Raw genomic sequence first — 18,030 nt, 5'->3', positions numbered from 1 at the left:
GTGGATAGGAGGATACGGAGGAAGGAAGATAAAATGGAAGGAGCGAATGAAGGAAAGGAAGACTGAAAAGAGATTAACAGAGAGAGAGAGAGAGAGAGAGAGAGAGAGAGAGAGAGAGAGAGAGAGAGACTTGATGAAGGAGGTGTAGAAAGGAGGAAAGTAAAGAACTAGGAAGATTACTGAAGGAAGGAAAGAAGGAAGGAAGGAAAGAAAGGAAGTAAGAAAGGAAGAAAAGAAGGAAGGAAGGAGAGAAGGAAGAAAGCAGAGACGAACAGGAGAAAGTAAGAAAAGAGAGATTGAGATCGGCAAAGAAAGAGTTGGTGAAAGGATGGATGGAAGGAAAAAACGAAGGAACGTAAGTAAGGAGAAAACTGACTGAGGAAAGGAGGAGGAAAGGATGGATGGAAGAAAAAGAGGAGTACAAAGGAGTAAAATGGAAAGCAAACAGCAACAAACCTTTTGGTCCTTTCGTGATTGTTTGGTATAGGGAAGGTTGTAACTAACAAAACTGTTCTAACAGTTAAGGACAAGGATGGGAAAGCAGAAAGGAATGAAGGAAGGAAAGGAAAAAAGAAGGCATGAAAGTAAAACCTGAAGAAATGAAGGAAGATGAGAGAAAAACTAAAGGAGGGGAGAATGAAGGAAACGACAGAGGGAGGAAGGAAAGAGCCGATGAAGTGAATAAATAATGAAGGAATGATGGATAGATGAATGAATGAATGAAGGAGGGAGAGAACGATGGATGGATGGATGGATGAATGAAGGAAGGAACAATGGATGGATGGATGGATGAATGGTTGGATTAAGGAAGGAAGTTGGGTAAATGAATGAATGAAGGATGGATGGATGAATGAATGAGGACAGGATTGATGGATGGAGGAATGAATGAAGGACGGATGAATGAATGAAGGAGGGACAGGAAGGAATTTTTACAGTTGTTTGTGGTAAAATGGTCATCATATTAAGTGTTTAATATGGAAATAGGAGGCCTTTGTGTGCTGAATGAGGGAATGATTAAAGAAAGGAAAGAAAGAAGCAAAGAAGGAAGGAAGGAAATGATGGAAACTGAAAGAAAGGAAGAGGGTAGGAAGAAATGAAAGAGGAAAGAATTGAAATGAGAGAGAGAGAGAGAGAGAGAGAGAGAGAGTACTGAAGCTGTGAACAATAATAATGTATCATATTACTGCGTGGGTGGTTAACGCTGTGTATGTGTGTGTGTGTGTGTGAGAGAGAGAGAGAGAGAGAGAGAGAGAGAGAGAGAGAGAGAGAGAGAGAGAATTTCGTTTTTCTAATATTCAATTAATCTTTTTTTATTGTTTTCCTCCAGATTTTTTCTGATATTCCTCCCGTCACAAGAAATTATTTGTTTTGTGGTCTCTCTCTCTCTCTCTCTCTCCATTTTGCATACATAGCGGTAATACTACCATCATCGCCTCATGTTCCGCACACCCCCACACCACACCACACCACACCACACCACACCACACCACACCACACCTTTCCACCCCCCGCAACCAAACTTGGGCGTGTGGCACCAGAATTAAACACCACTAAACGAAGCAAGTTTAGGAGTTGCAATTAAAACTTAGCAGTGAAAGTTTCAGCATAAGTGAAACAGCAACAGCCATTACAGACCGGGGCATACAACTTACAACCTGATGCTAAAGGAAGGTTACAGGAATAGCATACAGGATATACAGGGTTACAGGAATAGCATACAGGATATACAGGGTTACAGGAATAACATACAGGATATACAGGGTTACAGGAATAGCATACAGGATATACAGGGTTACAGGAATAGCATACAGGATATACAGGGCTACAGGAATAGCATACAGGATATACAGGGTTACAGGAATAGCATACAGGATATACAGGGTTACAGGAATAGCATACAGGATATACAGGGTTACAGGAATAGCATACAGGATATACAGGGTTACAGGAATAGCATACAGGATATACAGGGTTACAGGAATAGCATACAGGACTACAAGGTAAAGAATATTGATACTGAATTAATTTGGATCAGGAAGAGGAGCATGATGTGTAGAGAGAGAGAGAGAGAGATTCCCTAAGTAAAAAGGAAGTTAGAAAGGATTCTGAAATGAGGGATTCATACTTATTTCTGCATTTTGTAAGAGACTTTTTGTAATCTCTGTAACCTTCTGGGATTAAATACTGTACAGTTCTTTAAAATATCGAGGGATTACATGAAATTTCGTGAGAATACGTGAAATTTTAGGGATTATATGAAATTTTGAGGGATTACATGAAATTTTAGGGATTACATGAAATTTTAGGGGGTTAATTTTTGTTACGGATTACATACGTGAAATTTCGAGGGAATTCATAAAAATTTTAGGGATTACACGAAATTTCAAGGGATTACATGATAATTTTGGGAATTATAAAATATTTAGGGATTATATGGAAGAAACTTTTGCATCTGCGATCATTTTTTTAACAGTCTATGTAAAAAATTCACCATAATTTAAAAGTATCTATGGTATGGACTTGTTATTTTCTTCCTCTTTTCATTTTGCTACTCCATCGTAGCCTATAACTGCCAAGTCTCCGGCATGAATGCTGAGATGTGGCGATCTGTTAACGCTAGAATATGGTGCTAGTCACGAAGAAGTGCTGTGGAAAGGGTGTAGAGATGCAGTATTTATCTACCACTGAGATACGCGAAATTAGCTGCAAAAGGACGAAAATCTGGGTCAAGTAAAGGTGAAAGGAGTATGCAGTCTTCCAGCCCCGTTCATACATCCAACGCTGTTATTTGTATCTGTCCATCTACCTATCAGTCTATCTATCTATCTGTACCTTTCTAGCTGTCTGTCTGTCTATCTGTTTATCTAAATGTGTATCTGTCTGTCTGTTTGACTGTGTCTGTTATATCTGTCTAACTCTATCTGCATCTATCTGTCTTTTCTGTCACTGTCTGTCTATCTCTCCGTATCTATCTATTCTCTATCAATCGATCTATCTCTCCGTAGCTGTCTGTTATCTGTCTGTCCGTATATCTGCATCTATCTATATATCTGGCCATCTACCCACTCTATCTATCAATCTGTCTCAATGTTTGTTGCCAATCATTAATCTCTTTTAATTGATGGATGATTTTTTAAACATCATTTTCACACCTCGTTTTTTCACTTCATTTTTGCTACCACATGATGAAGTGAAGAGGTATGTGTGAGAAAGAGCAATGCCATGGCTGTACGTCCTTTCACAGCACTTCTTCGTGACTAGCATCGTACCCTAGAGCCAGTCTATAGTTAAAACTGAAAATTCAAACTAGTTAAAGGTAATATCAGGCCAGGTTAAGGTGAACAAGGCAGAGCTGAATTTCTTGGCCTGATGGGAAATGTCTTGTGTCGGATCTTAGAAGTTATTTATATTTCTCGGATGGCAGGCAGGGGGAGTGAGGGAATTTTTAGCGTTATATTAGTACTCTGAATCTACTCCTCTGTCTGTCTCTGTGTCTGTCTGTCTGTCTGTCTGTCTGTCTCTCTCTCTCTCTCTCTCTCTCTCTCTCTCTCTCTCTCTCTCTCTCTGCAAGGGTGAAACACGTTCTCCATTAACCTGATCACAAGGAATCCCTCCCTCCCCCCCCTCTCTCTCTCACACACACACACACACACACACACACACACACACACACACACACACAATCACAGCACATTCTCTTCACTACAACTTTTCTACCTTTTTCCTCTCCTATATTTTCAGTCATTTCCCTTCCCTCTTCCCACCTTTCTCCTTCAGTTTGTCTTTCACATAATTATCTTTTTTTTCCTCTTCAGTTCTTGGATTCGTAATTTTCCTTCCTTTACAAAATCTTCCCAGGTTCGAATCCCGGCCGGAGCAAACTTTTCTGATCTACGAGATGACCAGCCGACATGTCACAAAAGTACCCCCGCTAATACCAGTACACCAGTCCTGTATGAGACAGCCCTAGCATGTATTCAATATGGATGGTGGTTGTTCGTGCCGAAGTGGTGACATGTGGGGATACAGGAGGACTACTGGGCCCCAAGAAGGACTACTGGGACTTGGGAATAGGCCCTGAAGCTTTTGCCCTGAGTCGGACACTAAAAAAAAAAAAAAAAAAAAAAAAAAAAAAAAAAAAAAAAGATAGGGAAGTAGGAAATTAGTCTAGGTCATAAACCTAATATGACTGTGTGGTACAGGTAGATGGAAACAGTGAGAGAGAGAGAGAGAGAGAGAGAGAGAGAGAGAGAGAGAGAGTGGTGAAGATAGGAAGACAAATATAACACTAAAGAAGTAAAAGATATACAGTAATAAAAATGAAAAAGTGTGAAAAAGATACTAAAGGAAAGACGTGGGAGGAAGGAAGCCGACTCCGTTCCTTCTTTGCCCCTGCACAATAAGGGGCACAATTGTTGGCTTCATAGACGGGTTTTATCCGCCCCTGCTTAGAGTACAACTCTCATGTGTGGGGAGGTTCCCCAGTCCCCACATATAGCTCTTCTCAATTGGGTGGAGTCAAAGGCTTTTCGTCTCATTAACTCTCCACCTCTTACTTGCTCCCTTTAACCTCTGTCTTTTCGCCGCACTGTTGCATCTTTGTCTCTATTCTGTCGCTACTTCAATGGTCACTGCTCCTCTGAACTGTCTACTTGCATCCCTCCACCTCTACGACGGGCGCGTAGCACCCGTTTAGCAGCAAACTCTCATCCCTTTTCTGTCCAACTCACTAATGCAAGAGTTAATCGTTACTCTCAGTCCTTCATTTTTGCAACAGGTCAACTCTGGAACTGTCTCCCTCTGTCTGTATTTCCTACTTCCTACGATCTCCAGTCTTTCAAACGCAGTGTGTCCAGGCATCTCGAAATGATCGGATATTGAATCTGGCTCTTTCTTGTATTTTGTTTTTCTCTTGGAAGGAACAGTTATTGCGGGCTCTTGGCCTTTGGTTCCTTCTTCCCAGCATAAAAGAGAGAGAGAGAGAGAGAGAGAGAGAGAGAGAGAGAGAGGAGTTAAGAGAAGGAGGTGTAAAAATGTTAGAACTAGCGAGAATGGAGCGGTTTGGTGGTGATTGTGGCTTAGAGAGAGAGAGACAGACAGAGAAAGAGGGAGAGAGGGAGGGGGAGACTACCAACATTTTACAGTTCTATGTATTTCTAAAATGATTGAATTAATCACATGTGTTGAGTCGTGTATACTTTGAAGACACAACATTTTCCACCCATCTTGATTTTTATTCCTTATACCTGAAGATAATTTTGATCTGTGGGATTATTTAATTTATTTCAGAGAGAGAGAGCGAGAGAGAGAGAGAGAGAGAGAGAGAGAGAGAGAGAGAGAGAGAGAGAGAGAGAGAGAGAGAGACAGACAGACAGACAGACAGACAGACAGACAGAGACAGAAACAGAGGATGAGAGAAGGATGAGAGAGGAGAATGACAGACAAATAGACAGGCAGACAGACAGACAGGCAGACAGACAGACAGATTAGTAATTATGGAGAGATGGTTACAAACACTGAGTATAAACTGTACAGGCAAGTGAACAGAGATAGATAGAAGGATGCATACATACATACATACTTACATAAACTTACGTGTAATTTGGTAGATAGATAGTTAGAGGGATAGATAAATAGATAGATAGATAGTGTATGATATGTTAGGATAGGTGACTGGGAATAGGAAATGGCTGGAGAGGAAAGTGTGTTTGAGGAAGAGAATGGCTATAAGACATTGGTTCTCAACCTTTTTCAGATCATTACCCAGTTTAACATCGTACATCACACCTGCTACCTCCTTTCACGAAACCCTGTCAGTATTTACTGTATATTCATTGCACAGATCACAACCCTAGATATTTTATTTTATTTGACCATTACACATCTTTATCAACTAGACCACAATCAAAGTCAGTCAGTGGGACGGCTGGTGCTGCATCTTAGCAGCTGGATGGGGAACACACACACACACACACACACACACACATATATATATATATATATATATATATATATATATATATATATATATATATATATATATATATATATATATATATATATATATATATATATATATATATATATATATATATATATATTGTTACGGAACAGAGAAAGATAATGTACACTTTAAGTGAGAATGCTAAAAATCACTACTGTCCCGTAAAGTTCCAGGTTCAAAACAAACGAGTTAGGTAAAATTACAAGTTAAAGTTTAATGCACAAACTAACAACAAAACATTCAGGACTCATAAGGATAATGTAATGGCAAAATAAACAGGTTAAATATATGGTTAACTGCAATAGCCTCTATTAACACGAAGTTAGCAAGAGTAAATTTATCTAAGTCAGCCCTGATAAAATGAGATACCAGATAATACTCAGTGAATCCCAGATAAATTATTACAGATACAAACTATTATTAAAAATGACTGACAAAGAACCGCACACGAATTACAAAAACTTCACTAGGCCTACAAATTAAACTTATGCTATACAGTACAAGAAAAAATGCAACAACAGTTATACTCAAATTACACACAGCTGCTAGATGGTTGGAGATTTCTTGAGCACTCACAATAATAATATCTGTACAGGGGAGGACAGAGATGTGAACAAAATGAGGAGCAGATCTAAGTGGCCAATGATGCAGAGACTGAGCTCATTATATAGGGGCCAGGAGAGCCTGATACAACTTGTAATAAGGACGCGCAAATGAAGCGATGGGGACAAACAGTTGACAATCCCGCCCTGAATAACAGAAAGGACGACTTACTCTACTATAACGGTAGAAGGGGGGACTGAGGCAGTACACGCTCGTGATCAAACATGCAGCATACTGTGCGTTAAAATTACACAAAGGATGATGAAATCATAGGCTATGTAACACCTCCCCACAAAGAAAAAAGAAATTTACAAAGGAAATTTCTTATTACTCTAAAACAATCTGTATATGGCATTACAGACCATGCAAAGGTCTTTCCTAATGTTACAAAAAATGAGATCTCCCTAGCACGTTCAGTCATAGGTACTTGCCAGTATCCCTTTAACAAATCAAACTTACTTATGTACCTAGCCTTTCCGATCTTGTCTATGCAATCTTCCACGCGAGGGAGAGGGTAAGTGTCTGTTTTAGTTATCTGATTAACACGTCTGTAGTCAATGCAAAGCCTCTGTGACCCACCTGGCTTAGGGACTAGAGTGACAGGAGAACTTCACTCGCTCTGACAGGGCTCAATCATCTTGTGGTCCAACAGGTAGCCAAGCTCCTTCTGGATGAGAGGAACTTTCACTGGGTTCACACGGTAAGGAGGCAATTTAATTGGCTTTGCGTCTCCAACATCGACATCATGCATCAACACAGTGGTTCTTCCTGGAGTAGCACGGAACACTTGCGGGTACTCCTGCAGTAATGCCGAAAACTCCTGCCTTTCCTTGGGAGGTAGATGAGAAAGCTTAGTCTGGAGATCATTCATGATATCAGGATTCTTCCCCAAACTATCACTCAGGCTCATACTGCATGGGAGAGCTTCACTTGCAGACTCGGGTGGAACAGCTACAGTGCAGACTGGATTATTTTCGTCCCGCCTGTGATATAACTTTAGCATGTTGATGTGACATAGTTGCTTGCTCTTTCTACGATCTGGTGTGGCGATGACATAGCTGACATCACTGAGTTTCTTCTCCACGAAATAAGGGCCACTAAACTTGGCTTGAAGAGGTTGCCCATGAACTGGTAGCAGAATCAAAACCTGATCTCCTGGCTGAAAGTGGCGTAACCTGGACTTCTTATCATACCAAGTCTTCATCTTCTCCTGAGCAGCTCCTAAATTCTCTCTCGCCAGCTGTAAAGCAGTGGACAGCCGTTCTTTGAACTTCATCACATACTCCAGCAGGTTGACGTCATCTTCCTCCGACAGCCAGCATTCCTTGAGTAACTTAAGGGGTCCTCTTACTTCATGGCCAAACAGTAGTTCAAAAGGTGAGAAGCCCAGTGATTCATTTGGAGATTCTCTTGCAGCAAACACAACGAATGGAAGACCTTTGTCCCAGTCTTTCTGATGTTCCAAACAGTATTTCTTGAGCATCGATTTGAGTGTTTGATGATATCTCTCCAACGCTCCTTGGGTCTGGGGATGGTAAGCTGAAGACGTGATCTGGGTGATGCCCAACTCTTTCAGAGACTGTTTGAAAACGTTTGACATGAAATTACTTCCCCGGTCTGACTGTACCTCCTTGGGCAGACCAAACTTTGTGAAGAACCCTAGCATTTCTTTAATCACGTTCTTTGCTGAGATATTTCTAAGTGGAATGGCTTCAGGATAACGAGTAGCCATATCAATCAGGGTCAACACATAAGAAAATCCTGAAGAAGTCTTAGGAAGAGGGCCCACAATATCCACCAACACACGGGTGAAAGGCGCCTCAAAAGGAGGAATGGGAACTAGAGGTGCAACCTTTTCAGTCTGATTACACTTCCCCACAACTTGACAGGTGTGACAAGACTTACAATACCAGGAAACATCCCTGAAGATACCTGGCCAGTAGAAGTGTTTCAAAATGCGTGCCACAGTCTTCCTCACTCCAAGGTGTCCTGCCAAACTGGAATCATGAGCCACTCTAATGATATCCTGCCTACAAACACGAGGGATGACAACTTGATGTACAACCTCCCATTCACAGTCGGCTGATGCTGTTGGGGGTCTCCACTTCCTCATAAGTACTCCTGACTTTACATAATAACAAGTAGAAGCACCGGCTGACTCTTCTTCACTGTAAGCAGAGTTAGCTAGACCTTTCAACTCAGGGTCAGCAACCTGCAACTCAACCAACTCTTGACGAGACAAATTATCAACACTACGGGGTACTGCCTCATCTGGTGAATGGTCCAAATTAGCAAGAAAAGTGTCAGCTAGGATAACATCATCATCATCATCATCATCCTCTAAATCACCAGTAACTTTAGACTTAGCCCTAGTGACAGCACATGCAGGGAACACATCAGGGACATCACAATCCTGGGCCGCAGCCACTGGCTCACTAGACAACTGAGGAGCTGGACACACTTGACTTCCACCAATATCATTTCCAAGTAAGAAAGTTACACCTGACATTGGGAGTGTCTCAACCAACCCAACCATAACAGAACCATTAACAAAACCAGACTCTAAATTCACTCTGCACAGAGGGACAGAGAAGTAATTATTCCCTACACCTTGTAAGATTACAGTTTCATCAGAGGAATTAACATTAGAGCCTAGAACACTGGTCAGCATAAGGGATTGGCAAACACCTGTATCACGATATATTTTAACTGATTTCCTGTCATTACTGTCCAGAGGACTGACAAAACCATCAGACAGGAAATTAGCACATGAACTCTTGAGAGTGTCACCCACGTTACTGCTCAAAGAGGAGCTCCATCATGAGAATTTAAGTTACCCCTCAAAGCAGGTTCAGTTAACTCAGTTAAAGAATTCTGGGAACTCTCAAGAGTGGACACTAGACCAATTGACTGAATATTTAAAGACTCCTTTTTGTTCACATCACGCTGTCTCCTGAAACATCTCTCCGTAGTATGACCAAGCTTACTACAATAAGTACATTTACTTTTCTGAAATCTAGAGGTGAAGCTGGTATTTACTTCCTGAGAAACATCATCCTTATTCTCTTTCCTGTTACCTGTACTCTGAGTAGAGGCAACGTACTTACTCTCAGCTTTCCCTTTTTCTCTAGAATATCTCTTGTGAGTGAGAACATACTCATCAGCTAAAACTGCAGCATCAGACAAATTATCTATTCTTTTCTCATCAAGATATAGGCTTACATCTTTATAAATACACCTCTTGAAGTCCTCCAATAAAATCATCTGCTTAAATTTACCAAAATCAGAATCCACATTCTTAGAATTTAACCACTGCTCTAACAGATCTTCTTTGATTTTTGCATACTCAACATGGGATTGCTTATCTTGCTTGTAAGTTGTCCTAAATTTTACTCTATAGGCTTCAGGAACAAGCTCATAGGCCTTAAGAATCAAGCTCTTAACTACATCATAATTATCAGACTGATCCTGAGGCAAAGATGCATAAGTTACTTGAGCTTTACCGGTGAGAACAGTTTGAAGGAGTACTGTCCAATACTCCTTAGGCCAATTAAAACCTGTAGCTACCCTCTCAAACAACTGAAAATACTTTGTTAAATCAGATTCATTAAAAGGAGGGACAAGTTTAACATTTTTAGCCACATCAAAATCATCAGAGCTAGATGATCCAGTTCCACCTTGTTTCATGCGATACTCATGGTCTGCCTGAATCCTGGCAAGTTCAACTTGTGCCTGAGGCTGTATCTGTGCCTCCTGAATCCGAACCTGAGATTCCGCCTCCTTAGCCTGAGACTCAGCCTCCTTAGCACGTGCTTGAAATTCAGCCTCCTGAATACGAGCCTGAGACTCCGCCTGCTTAGCATTTGCCTGAAATTCAGCTTCTTTAGCACGAGCCTCCTGCAGAGCTAGCTGTAACTTAGCTAATTCAATTTGCGTTTGCTCATTTGGAGGAGTTACATTAAACAAGCTTTTATTAATCATGCCAACAATTTGATCCTTAGAATGATGAGAGTGAACTGCAATTCCCAATTGTTGAGCAACAAGCTTAAGTTCATTCTTTGTTCTGTTTTCTATATCACACACTGTTTGCACATTTGACAAAAAATCTTTGGCTTCATCAAGTGTAGTAATAGTAGCCATCATGAATATATCACAGTCACAAAATATCAAACAATATCCTTATGATAATATCCTGAATATCCTGATGAGAGGTCGCCAAATTTATGTTACGGAACAGAGAAAGATAATGTACACTTTAAGTGAGAATGCTAAAAATCACTACTGTCCCGTAAAGTTCCAGGTTCAAAACAAAAGAGTTAGGTAAAGTTACAAGTTAAAGTTTAATGCACAAACTAACAACAAAACATTCAGGACTCATAAGGATAATGTAATGGCAAAATAAACAGGTTAAATATATGGTTAACTGCAATAGCCTCTATTAACACGAAGTTAGCAAGAGTAAATTTATCTAAGTCAGCCCTGATAAAATGAGATACCAGATAATACTCAGTGAATTCCAGATAAATTATTACAGATACAAACTATTATCAAAAATGACTGACAAAGAACCGCACACGAATTACAAAAACTTCACTAGGCCTACAAATTAAACTTATGCTATACAGTACAAGAAAAAATGCAACAACAGTTATACTCAAATTACACACAGCTGCTAGATGGTTGGAGATTTCTTGAGCACTCACAATAATAATATCTGTACAGGGGAGGACAGAGATGTGAACAAAATGAGGAGCAGATCTAAGTGGCCAATGATGCAGAGACTGAGCTCATTATATAGGGGCCAGGAGAGCCTGATACAACTTGTAATAAGGACGCGCAAATGAAGCGATGGGGACAAACAGTTGACAATCCCGCCCTGAATAACAGAAAGGACGAATTACTCTACTATAACGGTAGAAGGGGGGACTGAGGCAGTACACGCTCGTGATCAAACGTGCAGCATACTGTGCGTTAAAATTACACAAAGGATGATGAAATCATAGGCTATGTACCAATATATATATATATATATATATATATATATATATATATATATATATATATACCATCATCATCAGCCGTTTGAGTATCCACTGCAGGACCGGCCTATCCCGGCCGAAGTCGGGACGTTACAGTCAATGTATCTACCAAGTGGCTTAGGCTGTCTGGTAGAGATTGTATGTAAGGTGAGAAGTGCTTATAAGTGTATTTGTAGTGTTGGAGTGGCTTTGGATGTGTGTGTAGTCTGTGAACCAAGTGTAATCGGCCCGCGCAAGCCGACTGGGTGCAAGCATACTTTACAGTAAGCGACACTGGTTCCACCACAGCACCCCTTGTGTCTGCCAATGCAGTATGTGGCCGGGTGAACACTCCCAAAGTTTATTAACTTGGTGGGGAGAGAACCCTGGCCCACCCGTGTACGAATCGCACACTCTACCACTGTACCACAGAGGCTCCATATATATATATATATATATATATATATATATATATATATATATATATATATATATATATATATATATATATCTCCAATCCTACGTTGCCCCATGAGAAGCGTAGAAGACCGGGGCTAGGCAGTTGGTCCTGACATTTAAGATGAGAGTGACCAACCTCACTCATCCCTGAGTGGCATTACGTGAGCAATAAACCCCAATCACCCCTTGGATATAAACCTTCAACGGCTCAATCTGACTGGAGCACAATAATTACCCACTAAACCACCAGGCGCCAAAATTTGGTTATATGGTTACCACCCAGCGTAGTAAATGGTTTCCTGGTGCACAGGAAACATATATATATATATATATATATATATATATATATATATATATATATATATATATATATATATATATATATATATATATATATATATATATATATATATATATATATATATATATATATATATATATAATATATATATATATATATATCTTTATCTATCTATCTATCTATATCTATACCTATCTATCTATGTATCTATCTATCTGTCTATATATGTATATATATATATATATATATATATATATATATATATAGATAGATATATGAAGCCTCTGTGGTACAGTGGTAGAGTGTGCGTTTCGTACACGGGTGAACCAGGGTTCGCGATCTGCCAGGATAATAAACTTTGGGAGTGTTCACCCGGCCACGTACTGCATTGGCGGACACAAGGGGTGCTGTGGTTGAACCAGTGTCGCTTACTGTAAAGTATGCTTGCACCCAGTCGGCTTGCGCGGGCCGATTACACTTGGTTCACAGACAACACACACATACAAAGCCACTCCAACACTACAATTACACTTACAAGCACTTCTCACCCTACATACAATCTCTACCAGACAGCCTAAGCCACTTGGTAGAGATATATTGGCTGTATCGTCCTGACTTCGGTCGAGATAGGCCGGTCCTGCAGTGGATACATACCTGCTTAGGTTCACTTCAGCTGCTGTTCACGAAGAAACTGACAGTGTGAGGCAGGCTTAGGCAGTTGAGCGAGCTGACCAAACACGTAATGGACGCGTCATTCTCAGGGTTGCTGAGGGACTGGTTGTGTCCTGAAGCATACCTGTCAAACACTCATGGCCTGCCTCACACGTGGCTGCGTTATTTGATATTTTTTGTAAATAATAGTTTTTGATAGTCATTGTTATTACTTTTAACTTTATTGCTTTCCAGGTTTACATTAAGTCTCTCTATGTTTCCTGACAAATATATTTGGTGCTTTACATAATATATATTATACAATATTCTGCCGCCAAGCGTCGAACTGTTTTCTCGGTTCCCCGAATTCCTCCACATTTTTCTGTCACCCCTCCGTTACCCCCCACAAATTGCCATATTACCCCCGAGAGGGTAATCCTGGCTAGAACCACTGATATAAGAAGATAAGAATGAAAGAAGAGGGAATGAAGGAAGAGAAGGAAGATGAAGAAGAAGATATGATGATAAATATGAGAAGAAACAGTAGGAATGAGAAAGAAAGGAAAGAGGAGGAAATGGAGTGAGGGATAGAAGGGGAGGAGGAAGAGAAGTAAAGAAGGAAGTAGAAGAAAGAGGAGAGGGAACACGGTGGAAGAAGAAAGGAAGGAGAAAGAGAAAAATAAAGAAAAAGGGAAGAGGAGGAGGAGGAAAGAATGTAAATGAGAAGGAAGAGAGGAGTCAGGATGAAGGAAGAGGAGAATCAAGAAGAAGGAAGAAAAAGAGCAAAGAGGAGAAGAAAGAGAAAAATAAAGTACGGAGGAGGAGGGGAAGAGGATATAATGAGTGATTAAAAGGTAAGAAGAAGGAAGATGAGGAGGTGCGCAGAAGAGAAAGGAAAGGAGGAAGAAGAGAAAAATGAAAAGAGGAGGAGGAAGAGGAAGAAATATGGGAGAGGAGGAGGATAAGAAGCACGGAAGATGAAGGAAAGGAGGAAGAAGTAGAAGAAAAGGAAGATGAGGAGGAGAGAGAGAGAGGATAATAAATAAGAGGGAGTGAAAAAACAATGACTAATGGCAAGAGTTTCTTCTTGTGGACCCAACTGTTAATTTATGTTTAAGTCTAGCCTACTGGTGTGTGTGTGTGTGTGTGTGTGTGTGTGTGTGTGTGTGTGTGAGAGAGAGAGAGAGAGTTAAGTTGTAGGGCTTACAGATCTTTTTCAGGAGAGAGAGAGAGAGAGAGAGAGAGAGAGAGAGAGAGAGTTTACGGTGATTATGGATCTTTTTTTGATGTTAGAGAGTGAGAAATTTTAATTCTTTTTGGATCATTTTTTCAGGTTAGAGAGGGATAAGTTATTGGGGTTATGGATATTGTTTTTCAGGTTACAGAGAGAGAGAGAGAGAGAGAGAGAGAGAGAGAGATAAGTTACAGGCGTTATACATTTTTTTTTTTCACGTTAGAAATAAGTTATAGAGGTTATGGATTTTTTTTTTTCAGTTTAGAACAACCAGGATGTAACACTTAACGTAAAACTTCCACAAGAGTGATAATGATAGTGAAAGTGAGTGTCGTACCTTAATACATATGTTTTTACTGTAAAATAAAAAGTATCAGATAATAACACTCTCTCTCTCTCTCTCTCTCTCTCTCTCTCTCTCTCTCTCCCCATCAATTTTTCTATACCTATCTGTCGTACTCACAAAGCCAAGCTTCGACAGCAGATACAGGAGGACCGCCACGAGGATTTCAAGGCAGAGGATTTCTAGCAAGATATCCACGATCACCTCAGGTGGTGTGCCGACTGTGGTAGAAAAGGGGAGAGGGTCGACTAGGTCAAGTAATTAGAACCTGCCTTGTGTTTGAAGGGACGCAGGGCACAGCAGGACAGGGCAGGGTAATGAAGAGGAATCCAGGGCAGGGTAATGCAGAGGAAGGCAGGGAAGGGACGCATAATTTAGAGGAAGGCAGGGCAAGGCAAGGCAGGTGAGCAGTGTAGGGGAATGTTGGAGGGAGGTTTGACTGAGAGAGAATAATTCTTTCTCACTCTAGTTCTTTAGGAATCAGTGTAATATCTTCGTCATCGATATCGTTCTTGTCTTATCATTAGCTGAAATCTACATCCCACAAATATAAACAAAATAGCCAGAAGATTTAAAAGATTTCCCAAACCACAAATAAAAACATATTAGCAGGAAAATTAAAAAGATTTCCCACATCACAAATAAAAACCAATTTGCCTGAAGATTAAACAGATTCGAAACACTGAACTACTTGGTGAATCCAGGTTGCCCGAATACCCTAAAAATAAGTCATCATATTAAAGGGAAGAAGTTTAGCGAAGACAAGAAAAGCCGAGGTGATGGCATCTAACAAACACATGGAGTAGAACGCTATGTAAGGCTGATCGCTCAAGAGTAGGAGGAAATATAGTACTGTAGGAATTTAAAAGTGGCCAAAGCACCACACAGAGCTACGGGACCTCAGGTAAGTCGTAGAATAGGAGAAGAGGCATATTAGGGCACTGTGAAGCATGGGGAAGTAGGAGAGCAAAGTGACCCTGAAGGTCCTGTATTGATTCATGCATCGATTTTTGAATACTAGGGACCGAAAAAGGGTGGAAGTGCTTTGATGAAGTGCTGCAGGTATGTATGTGGAGTTAGATGACTTAGCAGAGCGAAAGAGGACATTGAAGGAGTATGAAAGACGAGTGACGTGTTAAAGTAGACGTAGTGCAATGGAATGGGCAGATCAGGCTATGTTATGATATAGCCAATAGAGAGATTTGGTGGGAGATTGATGACAGTTTTCAGATTAGAAGTGGAGTTAATGAGGGAAATGATGAGGTCTAGACGCAGCAGGAAGGATAGTGCTGAAATGTGTTTTTAACTAGAGGTGTGACCGAGTGTGACAAGTGTGTATGGTATAAGGCAAATTAGAATGACGCGGTTTAGAGGAAAACAACTCTACCAGTAACCTGTGAGGGCAAGAAATGGAGCGGCTGGGGTAATAGTGAATTAGAAGAGGATGGGAGTGAAGTAATTTTAAGAAAACTTTACGTAGACCATTAAATTAGAAAGCTGAGAAACAGAATGAGAGTGACTGAGGTTGCTTTCTCCTGCTTTCCGGCACCACCAACCTGGAATGAGTAACATATGGTTAGAGTAGAATAAAGTCATAGTACTGCCACCAGAATAATATAAACCAGAGTAAAACAGAATCATATTAAATAAAGGTATGGTATCGGCACCAGAGTAAAACAAAATCGCATAACTCAAGGATATGAGAGTCAAAGAAAAAGAGAATCGCATAACACAAAGCTAGGGTATGACAGAGTAAAATAGAATCACAAAGTATTAAGTTAGAGTATTAATGCCAGTGTAAAACAGAATCACACAACATAAAGCTAAAGTATGGAAGCTAGAGTAATCACATAACATAAAAGAATGGGTATGAGAGCCAAATTAAAACAATTACATAACATAAAGATGTGGTATGAGAGACAGGGTAAAACAGAGTATGAAAATCAGCGTAACACACAGTGACCATATCAAAATGAGCGTAAAACAGAGGAACAATATGAAAATCAGCGTACGACAGAGTGACAGTGTGAAAATCAGCTTAAAAGAGTGACAGTATGAAAATAACCTTAAAATGAGTGACATTATGAGAATCAGCGTAAGAGAGAGTGCATTGTGAAAATCAGTGTAAAACCAGTGAGAGTATGAAAATCAGCGTAAAATAGAGTGACATTACGGGTAATATTAGCGAGAAGGTCCAAGTTCACTTCCAGTTTCAACTCTGCGATGCAGTCTGTCAAAGTTCCGATTATTGTGTCCAGCAGGTCTTGGATGAGGTCTACGGAGAATATGTCAAGTTCCAGGATGCAGCCTAACACTTGACCTGACACACGGGGAACAGAAGCGGCCCCCGACATAATACTCCGACTGTAGAGGGTTGGGAGAATATGGTTATTAGAGGCAGGGAGAAAAGAGGGAGGCACTGAAGGCATCTGGAAGAGGGAGGAGGAAAGAGGGAGACAGGGGAGGAAACAAGAAGGACGGAGAAACAGGGAGAGGAATGGGCAGACAGTTGGAGGTAGTGAATGCTCTCCGTCACATATTGCTTTGGCTGTGGAGGGTTTAGGAGATTGTTAGCAGAGGGGCAGGTGAAGGAGGAGGCAGAGGAAGAATGGAAAAGACTGAGATAAGCGGAAAAGAACGGGAAAGCAGAGAGAAAGAAAGAAAGGCTCTTCCTCACATGCTGCTTTGGCTGTGTGAATGGTTTAGACTTTAGAGCACTGGAAGATATATCTAACTGTATTACGTAATGCAGGTTTGGTAGATTCGACACATTCATTAATTAAAAAATAAAGCAAATAAAGTAACTTCTTTATAGTAAACTTGTGACAGTAGGAGAAAGAACCTGAGTTAGAACGTCTACGAAACTGTCTTTCTCCAATATCCATAAGATGGTATTGAGTAAATGAGTGAGTGAGATGGAGCATCCTTTGGAGTATGAGTGAACCTGCATGGGGTGAAGCGAGTGCGAGTGTCTGCGGGAGTTAGTTAAGACTGAGAGAGTGAGAGTATATACAGTAGTAGAAACGTTCTTTCAGCTGCGTCACGTTTGGTGCCTGTGTGAATGATATGTGTAAGTGAATCAGTAAGTACAATAAATACTTCTGAAGGGATGTAGAAATGTGTGTGTGTGTGTGTGTGTGTGTGTGTGTGTGTGTGTGTGTGTGTGTGTGTGTGTTATATCTGATACCATCTGATACCAGTGAGTGTACGAATGCATGTGTGAGTGAATATGCATGTTAAAAGGAGAACCAGCGAATGAGAGTGACATTCAGACAGGAACCAAACCAAAACCACTAACGAATCCCGGGAATAACAGCTTCAATGAAGACGTTGGACCCGCTGCAGGGCAGTAAACTCTGTGCCAGACTTCCTCCGGCCAGAAGACCCATTACAAAGAGGCTGAGAAGGGCCATCCGC

The sequence above is a fragment of the Coenobita brevimanus genome, chromosome 112 (assembly GCF_032717465.1).
Source record: "Coenobita brevimanus isolate Jiangsu-jjx chromosome 112, ASM3271746v2, whole genome shotgun sequence".
In the NCBI taxonomy this organism is placed as follows: domain Eukaryota; kingdom Metazoa; phylum Arthropoda; class Malacostraca; order Decapoda; family Coenobitidae; genus Coenobita; species Coenobita brevimanus.
Note: the sequence above shows the minus strand (reverse complement) of the source record.